Below are 17,565 nucleotides of genomic sequence, written 5' to 3'. Positions count from 1 at the left end.
ACAATAAACCATCATTCCAGAATGTCACCAGTATCCTCTGGTCCAGAAAATTATTGCTTAAAGAAAAGAGATAACATTTCAGAACTAAAATTGTGGTCTGAATATTTGAAAATAAGACATTCTGTTTGGAAGAAATGTAAGCGATATATAGAATCAAAGAAAACAAGTTTGTTGTCATTGGATATTAAAAAATACTTTTTTCTGCTTTAATAGACCATATGCTTTGCAACAATTAAAAAGGCAAACAATGTATGTATGTATATGTGATATAGAAAAATACATTTTAATCTTGCATATTACTTGTATATTTAAAAATTTAAACAAATTAAATACTTTTGAAAAATTATATTCAAATGACAGCATGTACTTTTAAGTTCTTTATATCTATGTCCATATTACAAATTATTTCTTAGTAACAGTGCCACAAGGACATTTGAATAAAAAAAGACATTACTTAATGTGTAACAATGAGACATTTTTCACCATATTATTGAGTCCATAAAAATATTTCAAAATATGAACAAAAGAAGCTTTTGACCTAAATTTAGTCTTGGGATATAATGCTGTTTGTTTAATGTATAGTATGCTATACAAGTTTAAAGTTCTTTGTTGCTACTTATAGTTTACATGACAAATCTGGAAATGAGATAAATTGCACAGACTCTTTCTTCCTAGCCTTCTGCTCTACCATCCTCATGATGTTTTCTTTTTCCTTAGACTAACTTCTCATGCTCGTGAGATAGTTGCAGACATCACACCCATAATCAGTGGGGAAAAAATGAATTTTGAAGGAGGGTGGAAAACTGTTAAAAGACCCAGGAACACCTTTTCTGCCGTATATACCATATATACCCCTCATCATTCCTGGTGTGAGGTGATGGGAACCACTGTAATTGACTGTGCCTCATCAGAATTGTCTTGAGTCTGGGCATACATTCTTCATCTCGAGAGTTACATGGAAGGAAAGAACACCAAAGATGAAGCCCTCTACCTAGCAAAGAAGAGGAAAAGATGACTTAGTTGGGAAGCCAAAATTGTTTATTGAAGAAACAATATGAGACAGCAGGCTAGTGGCTGTGAATCCTAGTGATCCATTAGAATCATGTGGGGAGCTTTTAAAAAATACATTGATTTAATTGTTCTGGAGTTGAATATAAATACTGACACTAAGAAACAGCCTCCTGGTGATTTTAATGCATAGCTAAGTTCTGTATGTTAGAACTGTTTTTAGATAAACAGAATAAGGAAGGGAAGTAAAAGTTTTCATGAATATGTACACATTTAGCTTCTCAAAAAGTTTTGTTTGTGAGCTTTACTGAAGATTATCTGAAAACTAACTTTTGACTTGAAGGGTAAAATTACCAGCATAAGAAACCTGCCTCACTAAAATAGTGCTGCTTACTGCTATATTCATTGGACATAGTATTAGACTGTATTACTTAGGGTACTTAAAGTAGCTAGACATCTTTTATAGCCAAGAAGGGTTGGTATTTTATGTAAAGGTAGGAATATAAGTCACATTTTTCTGGTGAGAGAATGAAATTCCAAAGAGGCTATTGGCAGAAGAGATAGATCTAAAGGTCATCATACGATTCTAACATAAAAAACAATTCTACAAATGTTGCAACTTTTATTCTTGTATTTGAGAAAGATATCATTTGATTTGGTCAAAACACAACTGCAGAATTATAGCTGTCACTTACTGACAGCTTACTGTAAGCTAGAAACTGTACTAAGTACTTTATTCCTGCACTTATATTTCATACTCACAGCAGTGTTGTACAATATATATTACTAATTCTATATTATAAACAGGCAAAGGGAACTTATTAGACTGTTACTTCTGTAATATCTTAATTAGTTTATTTTTCTGGGATCTAAACTATGAAACAATAATGGCAGAATTGCATTGCCACTCATAATTTGTTTAGCAGTTCAACAAATATCTATTGGTTGGCTAATAGATGATAGGTATTTAACTCAGCTCTGGATTGGATTGCATTTTCCCTACACATTATAATTCAGTTTTTAAAAAATATTTATTTATTTATTTGAAAGGCAGAGTTATACAAAGAGAGAAGGAGAGGCAGAGAGAGAGAGAGAAAGGTCTTCCATTCGTTGGTTCACTCCCCAGATAGCCACAGCTGCCAGAACTGAGCCGATCCGAAGCCAGGAGCCAGGAGCCTGGAGCCTCCTCAGGGTCTCCCACGTGGGTGCAGGGGCCCAAGGACATGGGTGCAGGGGCTCAAGGACTTGGGCCATCCTCTATTGCCTTCCCAGGCCATAGTAGAGGCTGGATCAGAAGTGGAGCAGCCAGGACTTGAACCGGTGCCCATATGGGGTGCTGACACTATAAGCAGTGTCTATCCGCCATGCCACATCACCGGCTCCTATAATTCACTGTTTGAAAGTAGATTTACTGCAGTTGCTTCACAACTTCACCTAACACTTAGTGTGTCATCAAAGAACATTTGAGTGAATAAATTGCCAGATCTTTAGATTGCTTTAAAGTTTCTCAAATTACAAAGAATATGAAAATTTACCTTAGCAATAATTTTCCTTTTTTTGTAGAAATACAAAATATAAAAATCACTCTTTTTAAAATTATGGTTTAAATTGTACTCCTAGATATTTCCAAGCAAACAATGAGTTACTCTAGACTGTCTTGGGTTGTTCAGTCAAACTGCATATTACAGTTTTTAATAAAACAACACCATTTTAATGAGAAGAGGTAATTGATGTATATGGCTGACATTTAGATATAGCACTTGCTGTAGAATGTTTTCCTCTAATTGAAAGAAAAGGGATAAGTGAACAGTGTAATGGCTATTAAAGGCTAGCTGGTTTAGTTTTTCATAGAGATAGCATTTTCCAAATTACTGAGTTATGATATTGAAATTGAAGGGCAAGCTCCTTGTTGGGTGAAAGTGTTAGAATAGCCCCAATGCAGAATCTCATTAAAACAACTGTCAGGATTCCTCTATTTTACCATCACCTCCCCTATTCTGTAAAAAGCAGCAGTCCTTTTGAGTGAGTGTAGTGCCAAAGAGGCATTTACAAATAAATGAAAAATGTCACAATTGATTTCACTCCTTCTAGAATACTATGTGTCAGCTTTGTCACAAACTCTCTTTGTTACTCTCTGTTTTAGATCTCCCAGGTGGACATTGGAAATAGCATTTGATGGTTTAGGGCCTCTTTCAATCGACCTCAGGTAAGCCCTCTGCTGGTGACCTTTTATAAATATTTGCAAAGCCATTGAAACCATTGTAAAAAACAAAAACTCTTCTTCTTTCTCTCTGTGACTACTGTTTTTGTCAAAAAGATTTACTATGTCAATTGTCTACTTACATATTTGATCATTGAAATTATCTGATGAAATACAAAACACTGTAAAACTAAATGATTTGCTCTTATGCTTAATCTGATAATAATAAACAATATCACTTGTAATGAAGACATTGGTATATTTATATCCTATGAGTTGAAACAACTCCATTGTGTCTAAATTTATCTTGAATATATAGGTGTGTCATATAACATGTATAACATCATTTATATACATTATTTCTTTCTTTCTGTGTAAATCAGTTCAGCAACATTATAGCCATCAACTGATACAGTTGAGGACTCTGTAAGCCAGATCTGTGCTAAGGAATTATATAAACTAGCTTATATAAATATATCATAGTGGTGGTTGAATCCTAAGTCTATATGGATTGGGGAAAAAATAGAACTAATTTGAAATTACCAGGAGTTGTTTTTTGTATAGTTATTAATTAAAGGAAAGCAAATCTTCATTTATTTATACTTTAAGATATTTTAATCCATGTAATTATAGATTATGCTATAATTTGAGATTATTACACCTACTATAGATTTGAAGGATCATGGAATGGGTAAATTAGCAATATTGTTTCATTTGGAAAATAGATGTTTGAACAATTCACTCATTTGTTTCACAAGTATTTAATGAGCATTATTAAGTACTAGAATCTTTACACTGAGCAGATAGTGGTGAAGAATATGTATCCACTTCTCAAGAGTTTACAGTCTAGTAGGAATCAGTTAAGAAAACAGGCAAGTACGAGGACAACATAGGGTGAAGAGTATAGCGATAGGAATAGCATGTGGTACAGTATGAGAAAGGAGGTTGGCGCCTAAGCCCTGGGAGTGACTGTTCAGGGAATGATGTGTGTTCAGGGAGTGACAGGATATGGCAGAATACTGCATTTGTTTTGGATCCCCCCAAATCTCTGTCTGCTTGTCTAATGTAAAGTAAGCCAATCACTGACATCAGTTTAGTAGAAAAAGTAGCTGTTTGCTGCAAACTGCGGAGCAAGAGGCCAGACAGCTATCACCTAATTTCTGGGCTCCTCAAAGGATTAGGGGTAGACTGAAGTTGGGGTTAAGAGATGCATGTTCAGTTCATTTGCAGATTCAGGGTTGATCCATAGTGCTTATGGCCCTTCTTTGATTGGTCAGCAACATGGTATTCTTTTGGAAATTTTGATGATGGCAAAATGGGCATCAGTAAGTTACTTGGTAGATAATACTTATACAGGACCTGAAATTCTTGGAACAACCCCACAGACAATACTGAACATGAAGACATTATCTAGGGGCTGGCATTGTAGCATAGTGTATAAAGCTCCTGCCTAGGCGCTGGCATCCCATTTGGGCACCAGTTCAAATCTTGACTTCATTTCCGATCTATCTCCCTGATAATTTGCCAGGGAAAAGAGTGGAGGATGGGCCAAGTGCTTGGGCTCCTGTACCCACTTGGGAGACCTAGATGAAGCTCCCTGTTCCTGGCTTTGGATCGGCCATTGTGGTCATTTGGGGAGTGAGCCAGTGATGAAAGATACCTCTCGGAGGCCAGCGACGTGGCTCACTTGGCTAATCCTCTGCCTGTGGCTCCAGCATCCTAAATGGGCACCTGGTTCTAGTCCCACAGCTCTCTGCTGTGGCTTGGGAAGGCAGTGGAGAATGGCCCAAGTGCTTGGGCGCCTGCACCCACATGGGAGACCAGGAGGAAGCACCTGGCTCTTGGCTTCGGATCAGCATAGCTCAGGCCATAGCAGCCATTTGGGGGGTGAACCAATGGAAGGAAGACCTTTCTCTCTGACTCTCTCTCTCTCACTGTCTAACTCTATCTGTCAAATAAAAAAAGATACCTCTCTGTCTCTCTCTCTCTTTCCCTCCTCCCTCCCCCCTCTTTCCCTCTCTCCTCTCTATAACCGTGCCTTTCAAAGAAATAAAAATCTTTTGAAAAAGACTGATTGTAGGAGAGATAAATGAACTCTTGGGTCTTGTGATCAAAAACCTTGTGGGTCCTGCTGTACCACTCTCTCAGTTTAGTGAGTTTTGGTAAAAGATTGATTTGCAAAAAAACCTTAATTTAAGAGATCAGATGGAGAATTTGGGAGACTAGGGCCTGACAGTATCTACTTTAAAGGCCTTTATGGGAGCTCGGCTTCAAATCTTGATTACAGAGTAGTTCATGGTGTCTGAAATATAGTGTTTGAGGTAGGGAGCCATATATGTAGAATTAAGGAAGGTGAAGATTGTGAATATCCTCATGAGCCTTATTCCTAAAATATAAAGTTTCTGTAAGCAAGAATTTGATTAATTCACCAGTTCCCAGGACCTATTGTAGTACTTTTCTCATGGCAAGCTTTCTTTATATTGAGGAACAATATAATAGATTGTAAAAATGTTTAGGTTGACCTAACAGATGCTTCCTCAAAGGTTGACTGTTTATGGCCAGTATTATTCTTTCCCTCATCAGTTGGCACAAATGGCAAAATTCCTTTCAGTATGTCCCCTTTACTTCTAGATTCTCAATGGGAATCTTCTTCAAAGGAGATCAACATGAGATGTAATTTTAAAAGTTAATTATTTAGAAGGAAACAATTATGTGCTAATAAAATCTCTTAAACTGAACCAGGTTTGGAGGAAACTAAGAATAAGTAAAGAAAATAACTTTTAACAAAAATAAATAACAAGTGTATCTAATATTCTTTTAACTCTAGAAAATATTCAAAATGCATTACAAAACCTTTCTTCTATAAAGATAGAGAAGAAATGAAAACTAGTATTAAATTAACCAGATATTTTTAGATAATGTACCAAGGGAAATGAATTTTACTTGTTTTGGTAGAAAGATTCACTTAATAAGGAGTCTTTTGAAAATATGATACTGTAATTTACAAGACACAAAAATTTTTAAGAGTGTGTGTTATTGTATAGTATGGACTTTGAATTTAGTTAAATCCAACATGGGTTCTCTTTCTTACCATTGTAAAGGTCTCTGGATACTTTCTTATGACATACTTTGTAGGGTTATCCCTTTAAAATGCACATTTTATGGCCATCTTAACTGCCTGATTGCCCTTGAAACAAGTGGAGTATTTCTGTGAAATTGTTTTTGGTGTGGCCACATCAAAATCTGGAAGAAGTGTGAATGCTTATCTGAGACTCCATGGAGGGTTGTCAGCTCACAATTTTTTATTTTATTTTTTTTAAACTGGTCTCAGGATAGAATCACAAACTGACGGTTACAATAAGCCCAATAATATTGGTAGGTCGTTTAAAATATTTTTCCCAAAATGAAAATCAATATGAAATACAATTTTTAAGGTTAATGATTTGGAAATTAACATTTATATTTATATTTTATATTTAAAATTGTAAAAGCTAAGTAGAGGAGGCAGTTCTCAAAGAACTGTTGCCTTATATTTTGAAATAATGGACATTTATTTGGCTTGCTATCAATCAGAGTACAGGTTAGAATGGCCAAGTTTATTACAGCCTAAAACAAGAGTAGAGAAAAGCAGCAGAAGTAAGGACAGTAGAATGGGGGACTATTGACTGCCTGGTATTCCATAACAGGAAGTCTGCGGTGCCTGTTCCTTGCCACCACCAGAGAATTAGGCAGGCTGCCCGCAGCTTGCCTTAACCGAGGAGGGGAAAGTGCGCCACCTGCCACTCAGCCTTCCCCAAACCCAGGGGACAATCAGGGTTTGTGGAGCCCAGTCGAAGCAGGGTCTCATTTATTTCATGTGTAACAGAACCTTTTATAGCACAAAACTGCAGAGTCATTGGGGCAGGGCTAAGGACCAACCAGTCACTTAAAAGATCACCTTACGGGGGGATTTCTATAGGACTAGCCATATGTCTATACACTTGTCACTAGTTTTGTTACCTCCCCTGATGTTGCGCAGCCAATTAGTTTTAGTGGTAAACAACTTTGGATTCTGCCCATCTTACTTCCTCTGGGTGCCATCTTATTTGCCCCTCTCGCAGGGCCCGCTGGAGAAGAGGCCGCCGGCATCATCGTTGGCAGCCTGGTCCCTCTCCGTCTGGTTCCCAACAGTCCTCTTGCTGGGGGGAGGGGGCTGTGGTGGCCACGCGAGCTGCTCCAGGATCCACTCCCCCTCCTCGCGCGACAGCAGCCTGTTCATGGCTGGCCCTGGGCACAGTGGCATCATGGCGGCAGCTGTGCACATGCTCCAGCCCACAGTCCCACTCCTCCAGTGCCTGCAGGCTATAGATGAAGTCCTCCTGCAGGCATTGCAGCCGGTCCTGCGCCTCCTGGATCTAGGCGCGCTCCATGTTGACCCCTCCTTGGTGCCCCCTGGTCCGGGAGCCGCCACCGCTGCACACCTCGCGGGGTCGCTGTCCGCCATGGCCGTGGCTGGGGCCACGTGCGCGTGTGCCAGGTCCCTCCCTGTGCTACCATCCCTGGGACACCTGCCGGCTGGCTCCGCAGGCCCTGGCTCAGGTTAGTTCGCAGACTCGGCTCTGTGTGGCTCCATTCCATGCAGCTCAGACGGGGGCACCCGGGGGCAGGTGTGCATGCGGAGCCCCTGGGCCTGGCCTGGCCATGCCATGGCCATGCTCATGCACCGCAGAAGTCCTAATGAGCATTGGTGCTTCACTCTAGGGAGATTTAGCCTAGGAGCTTGCCACCCAGTGCCTCCATCCATGTTCAGAACTTGGTGGTAGCTAACTCATGGTATCTGATTCAGTTTAGCAGCCATTAATTTCTGGTATATAGCTGGTGCAGGTGAAATAACTGCATTTTAAGCATCTTCATAATCCCACAGAAATGTGTTTTTAGTGAAAATGTGACCATCTGTCAATAACAAATATGAATTTCTATTAACTAAAATTTAAGAAATGATATTTTGAATAAAGAGTCCAAACAAATCATCCAAAAATCTATAACAACTTATCAGATATATTGTTTAAAAGAACATAGGAATTTCTAATGAATGAAACAAAAATGATTAGTTCCTTTACTATAAAAAGGAGACCAAAAGAATAAGAAAAAAAAAAACCCACTAATTTCTTATATATTTGTTATAGCAAATTGGGCCCCAAGTTCAAAAAACAGATTTTCTTCTATCAAGAGAAAGAGATTAAAAATAAAAATGCGCAGGTATGGCCAGGCCTGCCAATGGGACACCTGTAAGCTGGACCATCAGTCGGATTGGTTGGTGTCTGGCTGGGCCAGGTGGTGGTAACAGGCTCAGGCTGTGTTGTTTCAGGGTCCTTCCCTGTGCTTATTCTGTCTGTTGGTTTCTTTCTTTTGTTTCTACCCCCTGACTCTGACAGCACCTGTTCTATAACATTACCTTGGCAGGAATGCATAACGTGCAATTTAACAAATTCTCTGTGCCAAATATTCTCTTTAAGTTACTAGATGTAATTGTCCACAAACTTTCTGAGCAAGTGGGACAATACAATACTATAATATGAAAGTTACAGTAGTCAAATATAACTCTAGCAGGAAGACTTCTTGTGAATTTTACACACAGCACTTGAAGTTGGCTTTTTGACAAAACTTTAATTGTTTTAATTGTCTCTATAGAGGGGTGTAAGCTACTTTATTCTATTCATGCCAAAAAGCCCAATTGGGGTTCTGTTTTCCTTCAATATACTAATGCAAATCTCTAGTAACTGTGACAGATGTGATTCTTTTGCATTAAGACAAAGCCTTTTCTCAGTAACACAGTGTGGCTCTTGAGAACCTGTTGCTAGGGCCAGGTAACAATATGAGGGTAGGGACTTTACATTTGGGTTTTCTCATTCATAAATGTTGTTCATTTGTCTATGGAAAATTCATTCTAATTTTCTTCTTTTAATAGCTGTGACCTATATTCCTTTTGTCTTATGAACGTAGAAGCGGAGAATTAAATTAAAATGCCTCTCAAAACTGGAATGACACAGTTTCTGTTTAGGATACATATTTGTTGTTCTTGAAATTTGATTTTGTATCTGGTGGAATCAAAGTTTTTCTAATATTTCTTTCTTTTACTATATTGTTCTTTAACTTCAAATTCTGAGTATCTGAAATATTAAAATTCAGCTAACATAAATTATAAGGAAATATTTTGTGAATCACCTCTTCTGAATACCTGCTGTAGTTCATATTCTATTTAACTTTAATTCCATGCAGTTATAATTAAGAATGAAGCAAGATATAAATAATAAAGAGAATTTAGTGATGAATTCTGGTAACACTTTCTTGATTACTATATATCTGAATGACCTTTTAAAAAGTTTTTACATTCTGATTTATTTTCTTCTAAATTAGAAAATTGAAATATGGGAAAACACATTTGACATGTGCTAAAGCACAGATTTATGTCAGAATTTGAAAGGTGATTCTTAAGTAATATGGAGGTTAATATTCAAGGGATTTGACAGCTTGATAAGTTCAATATATTTATTTAGTGAATTTAAAGCGGGTTAATCAGTCAGTCATTAAACATATCCTGAATATGTGACTTATGCATGAAAATGCACTGGATTTTATAAAAACTCCTTTTTTGAAAGCAATTAATCAAAAAAGCATTAACCAGGCTCCACTTATGATTTGATTCATTATGGAATATAGAAGAGTTTAGTGTGTTTTCTGTCACACACAACTATTTATAATTATGGGGAATCAAAATAAGCAGTGAAAAAATAATACAAAATTAGAAAACAGGAGTGTGAAGTGAAGACTCTGAGAACCATTAAAGATAGGTTAAGTATAAATATGTGTGCCATGGGATTTTCAGGAAGGCATTTTAGAGATAATATGGCTTGAGCTGGACTATGATGATAGATGGAGACAATTCAGGTAGATAGGAAAGAGGTAAATAGAAAACTTTCTGGTGACCAGTAGCATGAACTGTTGAGGCAGTCGTTTAGCCAGTAATGTCAGGGAGAAGGACAATGCTAAAAGGAGATGTTAGTAAGTGGAACAGACTTGTCCTTGGAAGTAACTGGATGTGAGCAGATGTAGGTAGAGTCAAAGCTTTCAAAACCAGGCAGAAAACTTTAAACTCTAGGCAGTGGATTGTTGCCAAGTTTGTTTAAAATTAATTACTTAATTAATTAAATTTGAAAGGTAGAGACAGTGACAGAGATCTCCCATCTGCTGGTTTATTCCCCAAATTTCCTCAACAGATGGGGATGGGCTGGGATGAAGCCACTATTGGAAATAAGACTTCGTGCACTCTGATATGAGATATGGGCTCCCCAAGCAATGGCTTATCTACTGTGCCAAACGTCCAATCCCCTGTTGCAAGTTCTTAAGCCTGGAGTATCTCTACAATGATAGGGTCTTCTAAAAATTAGTGTAGACTGGAATTAGAGGCAGGGTGGTTGGCTGAGGGAGTTGTGGACTTCATGTACCAGATGAAGTAGGTTAAATTACAGTGCTGATGGAGAGTGAATGAAGAAATACTATCTAGGTAATTAGCTATATTTTACTGATACTTATTTCATATTTACAAATATAGTACAACAATTAACTCATTCCAGAGACACTAATTAGCAATCAGGTTAAATTACTTTGATTACCTCTTTTACATTTAATTAAAAGCATTTTAAGAAAGCTGGTTTCTAAGATGTTTTATGACTACTCTCGATGTTGTTTCTCTTTCACTTTTCCTTCATTTGTTTTATCTCCCTGTACCTGCCTCAGCCCCTTTTTTCTTTCTCTTTCTCATTTTACCTTCAAAATGAACAAAATTTCATGGTTGCTTTTATTAACTTATTTGTAAAAATTAATCATCATTAATCATTGTGAAATTATAAACATCCTTTAATAATTATACATGCTTAAAATGAAAAAAAAAATTGAGTAAACCTTTAATGTCTCTTATCATTCTCCTGAGCTTAATCCAGTCCTACTCTTAAGAGGTAGCCATTTGGGGCCTGTATAGTGTCTAGCAGATAAAGCCACTGCTTGCAATGCTGGCATTCCAGATGGGTGCTAGTTAGAATCTCAGCTGACCTTGGACCCCTGGAACCCACATGGGGGACCCAGATGGAGTTCCAGCCCCTGGCTTTAGAATGACCCAGCATAGGCTACTGGGGCCATTTGGGGAATGAGTTAGTGGGTGGAAGATACCTCTCTCTCTTTTTGTGTCTCCCTCTCTTTCTGTAACTGTGCTTCTCAAATAAATCTTTAAAAAGAGAAAGAGAAACAATCATAGTACATGTCTTAATAAGTGTTACAACCAATAGTTTAATAAATAAATGTGATCTAACTTTCTAATTAAGGGAAGTACTTGGGGCTATTGAGATAGGTTTTAATCAATTAAAATTATCAACCCACAAAACAAGTCATCAGTGGATAATACATATGTTGCAAAAATGGAGAAATAAGTATAGAATCTGAGAGCTATCAGGAGGGAAAAAATTACAAGATTGAAAATGGCTACTTTTTGTTTATTGCAAGTTTCTACATTTTATTAATTCCCAAGAAAAATTTGCAAAATCACTGTAGATAAAGTCACTGCAAAAGCTTTACTGCTTTGGCTGTTACCAATCTCCAGATCACTTTTTGCCAGCACCAATACTGGCCTTAGCAGTTCCCTTGACCTTGCTCATCCTGTTCTTATGGGTCCTTTCACTGTTTCTTTGAGATCTTTTTCTTCTCATACAGGCCATGTCATACAAGTCTATGTTTGGGTTCATTTTTCTTAGCATAATCCAATCATAATTCATGCCAAAGCCTGTTGTCTTGCCAAGACCAAAACGAGTTCTGAATCATTATACTAAGATGACATTGGGAGTGGTCTTGCACAGTTTGGCTATTTTTGCCAAATTTCTGTCTTAGGCACAGTTGCTTTCCCATGATGGAGAACATCAATAATCATTAGTTTCCTCTGAAGTAGTCAGTTAGTCAAAAACTTTCTAGTCCAAATAGTTATTGTCCTTCATGATAGTGGTCAACCTTTATAAAACTAATGAGGAAAAGAGCTTTTTTTTTTAAGTTTATATATTTGAAAGGCAGAGTTACAGCTAGATAGAGGGAGAAACAGATTTTCCATCCACTGGTTCACTCTCTGAAAGACAAAGATGACTGGAGCTAGACCAGTCTAAAGCCTAGATCCAGGAGCCAGGAATTTCTTCCCAGTCTCATGTGGGTGGCAGAGGTGCAAGCAATTAGGCCATCTTCTGCTGCTTTCCCAGGTACATTAGCTGGGAGCTGGATCAAAGGCAGAATACTCAAGACTCAAACCATTGCTCATATGGGATGCTGTGCCATTTGGGCTGTGGCTTAATATGCTGCAACACCTTGTTTTTCATTTCTCATATATATAAAATAAATATCCTGGAAAAATCATATACTTTTTTTGCTTGCTTAGCTTTCAGTGTATCTGTTGATATTTGTGTCCAAATGTTCTACAACAGACCTACTAAGTGGCTATCGATTGCCTTCTTAAATTACCAAATTCATTAAATAACTGACTGGATATATTAAAATTTTTCTTTACTTTTTAAATTAAAGATTATCTTTTTAAGAGTTTATTTATTTATTTGAGAGGTAGAGTTACAGAGAGAGGGAGAGACAGAGAGAAAGGTCTTTCATCTGTTCATTCAATCCCCAAATGACCATAATATCTGGAGCTGGGCTGATCTGAAGCCAGGAGCCAGGAGCTTCTTTGGGGTCTCCCACACTGGTGTTTGGGCCCTAGCACTTGGGCCATCTTCTGCTGCTTTCCAGACCATAGCAGGAAGCTGGATCAGAAGAGGAGCAGACGGGACACGAACTGGTGCCCATATGGGATGCCAGTGTCGCAGGCAGAGGCTTAATTTTTCTTCATTTTTGGCCTGGAGTTAGTTACCCATGTTCTGGCTCTTTTGATGCTTGGATCAGTTTTAACTGCTTCATTTAGGCCAGGTGTAATTGTGATCCTCGAATTGTTCTGCTTTGTTACATTAGGCAATGGTGATACCTGCATCCAATAGTGTTCCAGAAAGGGAGCCTAGGAAAAGTTATTTATTTTACTTTCACACTTAGTTGATGGGTTGGCAGAATAGAGCAGCTTCCTCGCATTCAGAAGTCTCTATTATCTTGTACTATTTCTGTGGAAAAGTCAGAAGCCATTGTGATAGTTACTGTTTCTTTTCTAAGAAAATTTATAATCTCTTTGGCATCTGTGCCTTTCAAGTTGGTGTTTTGGTTTGGTAATTTTCTTGTTATTGTTATAATTATTATTTGGATTTTCCAGCTTCTAATGTTTTTATTTCTGAAACTCCCGTGGGGAAAAATGATGGCCATCCCGAAAAATTTTCTGATTTTTTTTTCTCTTTATTTCTTGTTTTTCCCAATTTCTGTTGTGTCTCAGAAATTCCTTGATTTTATCTTTTATAATAATTATATTGTAACTTTTAGTAAAGCTTGCTTTATAATTACTTATATTTTATGATATCACATTCTTGTTTGATGGTATACCATATTAATTATATTTTGTTGAACTCTCTAACCTTGTATATTGTTTCCTCCTACTTCTCTTTTTTCTTCTGTTTATTTCTTTAAGTCTCTTTAATGTTGAAAGCATTTCCCACATATTAGTAACCCTTAAATATGGGTTTTTAAGAGTAAAACAGAGAAAGGGAACTTACATAAACATTGAACCAGTGCCTCCGTTTTAAATCTCTAAGTTCTCTCCTGATTTGTATAACATCTGGTACTCCAAGTTCTGATCTCTCAGGAAATCTATAATGAAAATTAACTTATTTTGCATAGAAATCTTCCTCTACACCCTCTTAAATTATACTTTTTTTTTTTTTGACAGGCAGAGTTAAGAGAGAGAGAGAGAGGGAGAGAGAGGAAGTCTTCCTTTTTCCGTTGGTTCACCCCCCAAGTGGCTTCTATGGCCGGCGTGATGCGCCGATCCGAAGCCAGGAGCCAGGTGCTTCCTCCTGGTCTCCCATGTGGGTGCAGGGCTCAAGGACCTGGGCTATCCTCCACTGCACTCCTGGGCCACAGTAGAGAGCTGGAAGGGAAGAGGAGCAACCGGGACAGAATCTGGCACCCCAACCGGGACTAGAACCCCGTGTGCTGGTGCCGCAGGCAGAGAATTAGCCTATTGAGCCACGGTGCCCGCCTAAATTATAACCTTATGCTCTGCTAATGTAGTTGGCCATTCTTTCATCCCTCTTCTTCCTCATATAGGCCTTTGAAATTTCTGATTTTTGCCTGATTCCTGTTCTTTTTGCTTTTGTGTCAAGTATTTTTATAAAATTTCTATATTCTTGTTTTAGTAGGGTATGTGGACAGAAGAGAGATAAAGATGTGTTTAACCAGAAATTTACTGCATTTTCTTTTTAAGATTTTTTATATTTAGTTGAATGAGTGACAGAGGGAGAGACATAGAAAGAAACAAATCTTCCATCCTCTGGTTTACTCCTCAAATGGCTGCAAAGACCAAGACTGGGCCAAAGCCAAGAGACTGGAACTCCATCTCGGTCTCCTACATGGGTGTCAGGAGCATAGGTACTTGGACCATCTTCCACTGCTTTCCCAGGCACATTAGCAGGAAGCTGGATCAGAACCAGAGTCGTGGGGACTCTGACACTCTGATATGGGATGCTGACATGTAAGCAGAATACTTCATCCAGTGTATCACAATGCTGGCCTCTAGAAATTTACTCACTTTTCAAAAAGAATATTGAGGCATTTTGTCGTTCATTAGACTATTCAGTGTTGGTACACAAATTTAATTTTATAAAGTGGAACTAAAAAAATGTAATCATTCTATATAGGTTTTGTTCTATGTCACTTTGGTACAATTAGAATATCAGTTGTATAATCCTAAAAAAAATCATTTATTATTATTGAGCACCAACTGTTTGCCTCTAACTGTCACATTGATAAGCTTTATAACAACCTAGAAAAGCAGATATGGAGCATATGTTTAGCATAGTTGTTAAGATGGCTGTATCTGACACTGGAGTACCCAGGTTTGGTTCTCAGCTCTAGCATTTTGACTCCCCTTAATATAGACTCTACATGGTATCTGTGAAAGCTCAAGTGATTGAGTTCCTGCCATCCACATGGGGGACTTGAATTGTATTCCTGGCTCCTGGATTCAACCCTGCTCAGCCTTAGCTTTTACAAGCATTTGGAGGTGAACTGTTGGATGCTCTCTGACCCTGTGGTTCCTCCTTCTGTCTCTTTCAAATAAATGTCAAAGACAATAAAATTAATAAAGCTATTTCTCCCATTTTAGTGATTAAGAAAAAGAATCAAAATGAAAATAGTATTGCAAGTTAGCATATATCCTTGGGTGTAATTTCTGTTTCTCTCCTCAGATCTGTATGACTCCTGTAGGCAAGTTCATACCATCCCTGTGAAAGTTCAGTAATTGAGTAGACTGAATGATAATAGGCATGTTAACAGGAGAAAATGAATATACATGGGTGCAGAAACCATACAAAATATGAAACTTAAAAGAAAGACATATAATTGAGGCTTGAATACCCTCTTCGTAGAGGGGAAAGAATAGTGGGGGATGTGTGCAATTTCAGAAAGGTAGTAAGTGATCCTTAAGGAAAATGAATATACCTAAAAAGAGACAATGGCCAGGGGAAAAGTTTCTTTGAGGTCTGCATGTGGTGTTTCATTTTCCGTTTTCTGTAAAAGGCATTTAACCCTCCCTGGTTAATACAATTTCAGTAAAGTGATTGAAACACACTGTTTTCTTCTTTGGTGGATTCCATCTTTCAGTAGATTAAAGAACTTTAGACAAAACCCTACCCTGCTTTTGCTGCTCCTTGGATGCTCTCATTTTGAAGTCCAAAGCAGCATATGTTGGAGTATTATTTTCTGATCCCCAAATATGCCAAATCTTAGAATTTCTGATGTAAGCATTTCTTTCTTTGTCTCTTTCTCCTCCCATCTTCTCTACCTCTTCTTCCTCCTCCTTATTCTTCTTCCTTCTGGAGTTCCGAATTAAGTATAATTATAATGAAGTTTAGTGGAGATAGTTACAGCTGTTTAAACTGTAGATTAAGTAGGATTTGATATAATTGTGATTTCATTTTGACATACTCTCAAAGACATTCAACTTATGACATTTAAATATTGAAATAGTAAATTACAAAGGAATTATGAATGTATTCTGAGTATTTGCTTTACTGAATTTACCAAGTTCTTGAAGTGCAAAGCTAGAGGTGGAAAAGGATAACAAAGTAATGCAATATAAAGATGTATAATCTTTTGGAAAAGCAGTTTGACAATATGTGTCCACAGTCTTTAAAATGTTGATAACCCTTGATACAGACATCTCATTTTAGAACCACCTCCTAAAGAGGGAATCCAAACTAAATATAAATCTTCAAAATTTTGATGTTTATTATTAACCAGACAAGCATAAAATGAGAAACAACCAAAATCTGTACAATGGGATAATTTTTATTTATTTATTTTTGCAGATAAAAAATAATAAAATTTCATTTTCTAATATATTGAAACCAAATACAACTTTAAAAAAATAAAATGATTTTAAAAATTAACAAAAAGGGTATATTTCATATGTATTAGGGTTCTTACTCATGACCACTTAGCTTTGCAGTCATATCTGTATCAAGCCATCTACACCTGCAAAACTGGAAAGAATGCCAAGCAGACTGTTGAAAAGTGATGTAAGAGTGGTACAAATATGCAAAATCAAAATAAAAGTAAAAGGGTTAAATCTAAGGAATTAGGCAAGTCATTCATGAATTATATGTTTAATGCAAGAAAGATGATACGTAACCCAGATTCCCAGAAATCCTGGAGTTTCAAGAATCCAATAATACAAGTTTTAAAATGGTTTTAGCATTTTGAAAAGCCTAACAAAAGTGATACATTTACCTGTACTAAGGCTGCACAAGCTAAATGAGTATCAAGTTTTTGTTTCTCTGAATTACATCAATTGAAGTAATGCCTGAAGTTGAATGTAATTTCTGAAGGAAGATAGGTATCTATTTAATAAATTATGGGGAAGCCGTAGTATGGAATTAGATAATTCTTAAACTTGATATTTTTCAAGGATACCTATAATACTATATGGAATATCTGATGTGTTTGGTGAAAAAAATACAGAATTTTACTAATTGTACAGTAAAAATTAGGTTAAACTTTATATGCATATACATAGGCACAAGACTGGAAGAACATAGACCAAATTACTGATAGTATTTGTCTCTGAATTCTTGAATTATTGGCAATTTAACTGTTCTTATTGATGCTTTTCTATAGATGCCATATTTCTTAAACAGAAAACA

The 17,565-nt window shown here is 37.1% G+C and overlaps 1 protein-coding gene across 4 annotated transcripts in view; it reads left to right on the top strand.

Moving 5' to 3' along the window:
• The window catches only part of NAALADL2 (N-acetylated alpha-linked acidic dipeptidase like 2), a 1,471,888-nt gene that overhangs the window by 93,400 nt on the left and 1,360,923 nt on the right, over positions 1–17,565 (top strand). For all 4 annotated transcript variants that reach the window (XM_062211686.1, XM_062211675.1, XM_062211678.1 and 1 more), the window contains exon 2: positions 3,152–3,214. The gene's annotated coding sequence lies outside the window, so the exon portion shown is untranslated. The remainder of the gene's footprint in view (positions 1–3,151; positions 3,215–17,565) is intronic.

The sequence above is a fragment of the Lepus europaeus genome, chromosome 2, assembly GCF_033115175.1.
Source record: "Lepus europaeus isolate LE1 chromosome 2, mLepTim1.pri, whole genome shotgun sequence".
Classification (NCBI taxonomy): Eukaryota; Metazoa; Chordata; class Mammalia; order Lagomorpha; family Leporidae; genus Lepus; species Lepus europaeus.
The sequence above is the reverse complement of the archived record's forward strand: the minus strand, read 5'-3'. Positions and strand labels throughout refer to the sequence as shown.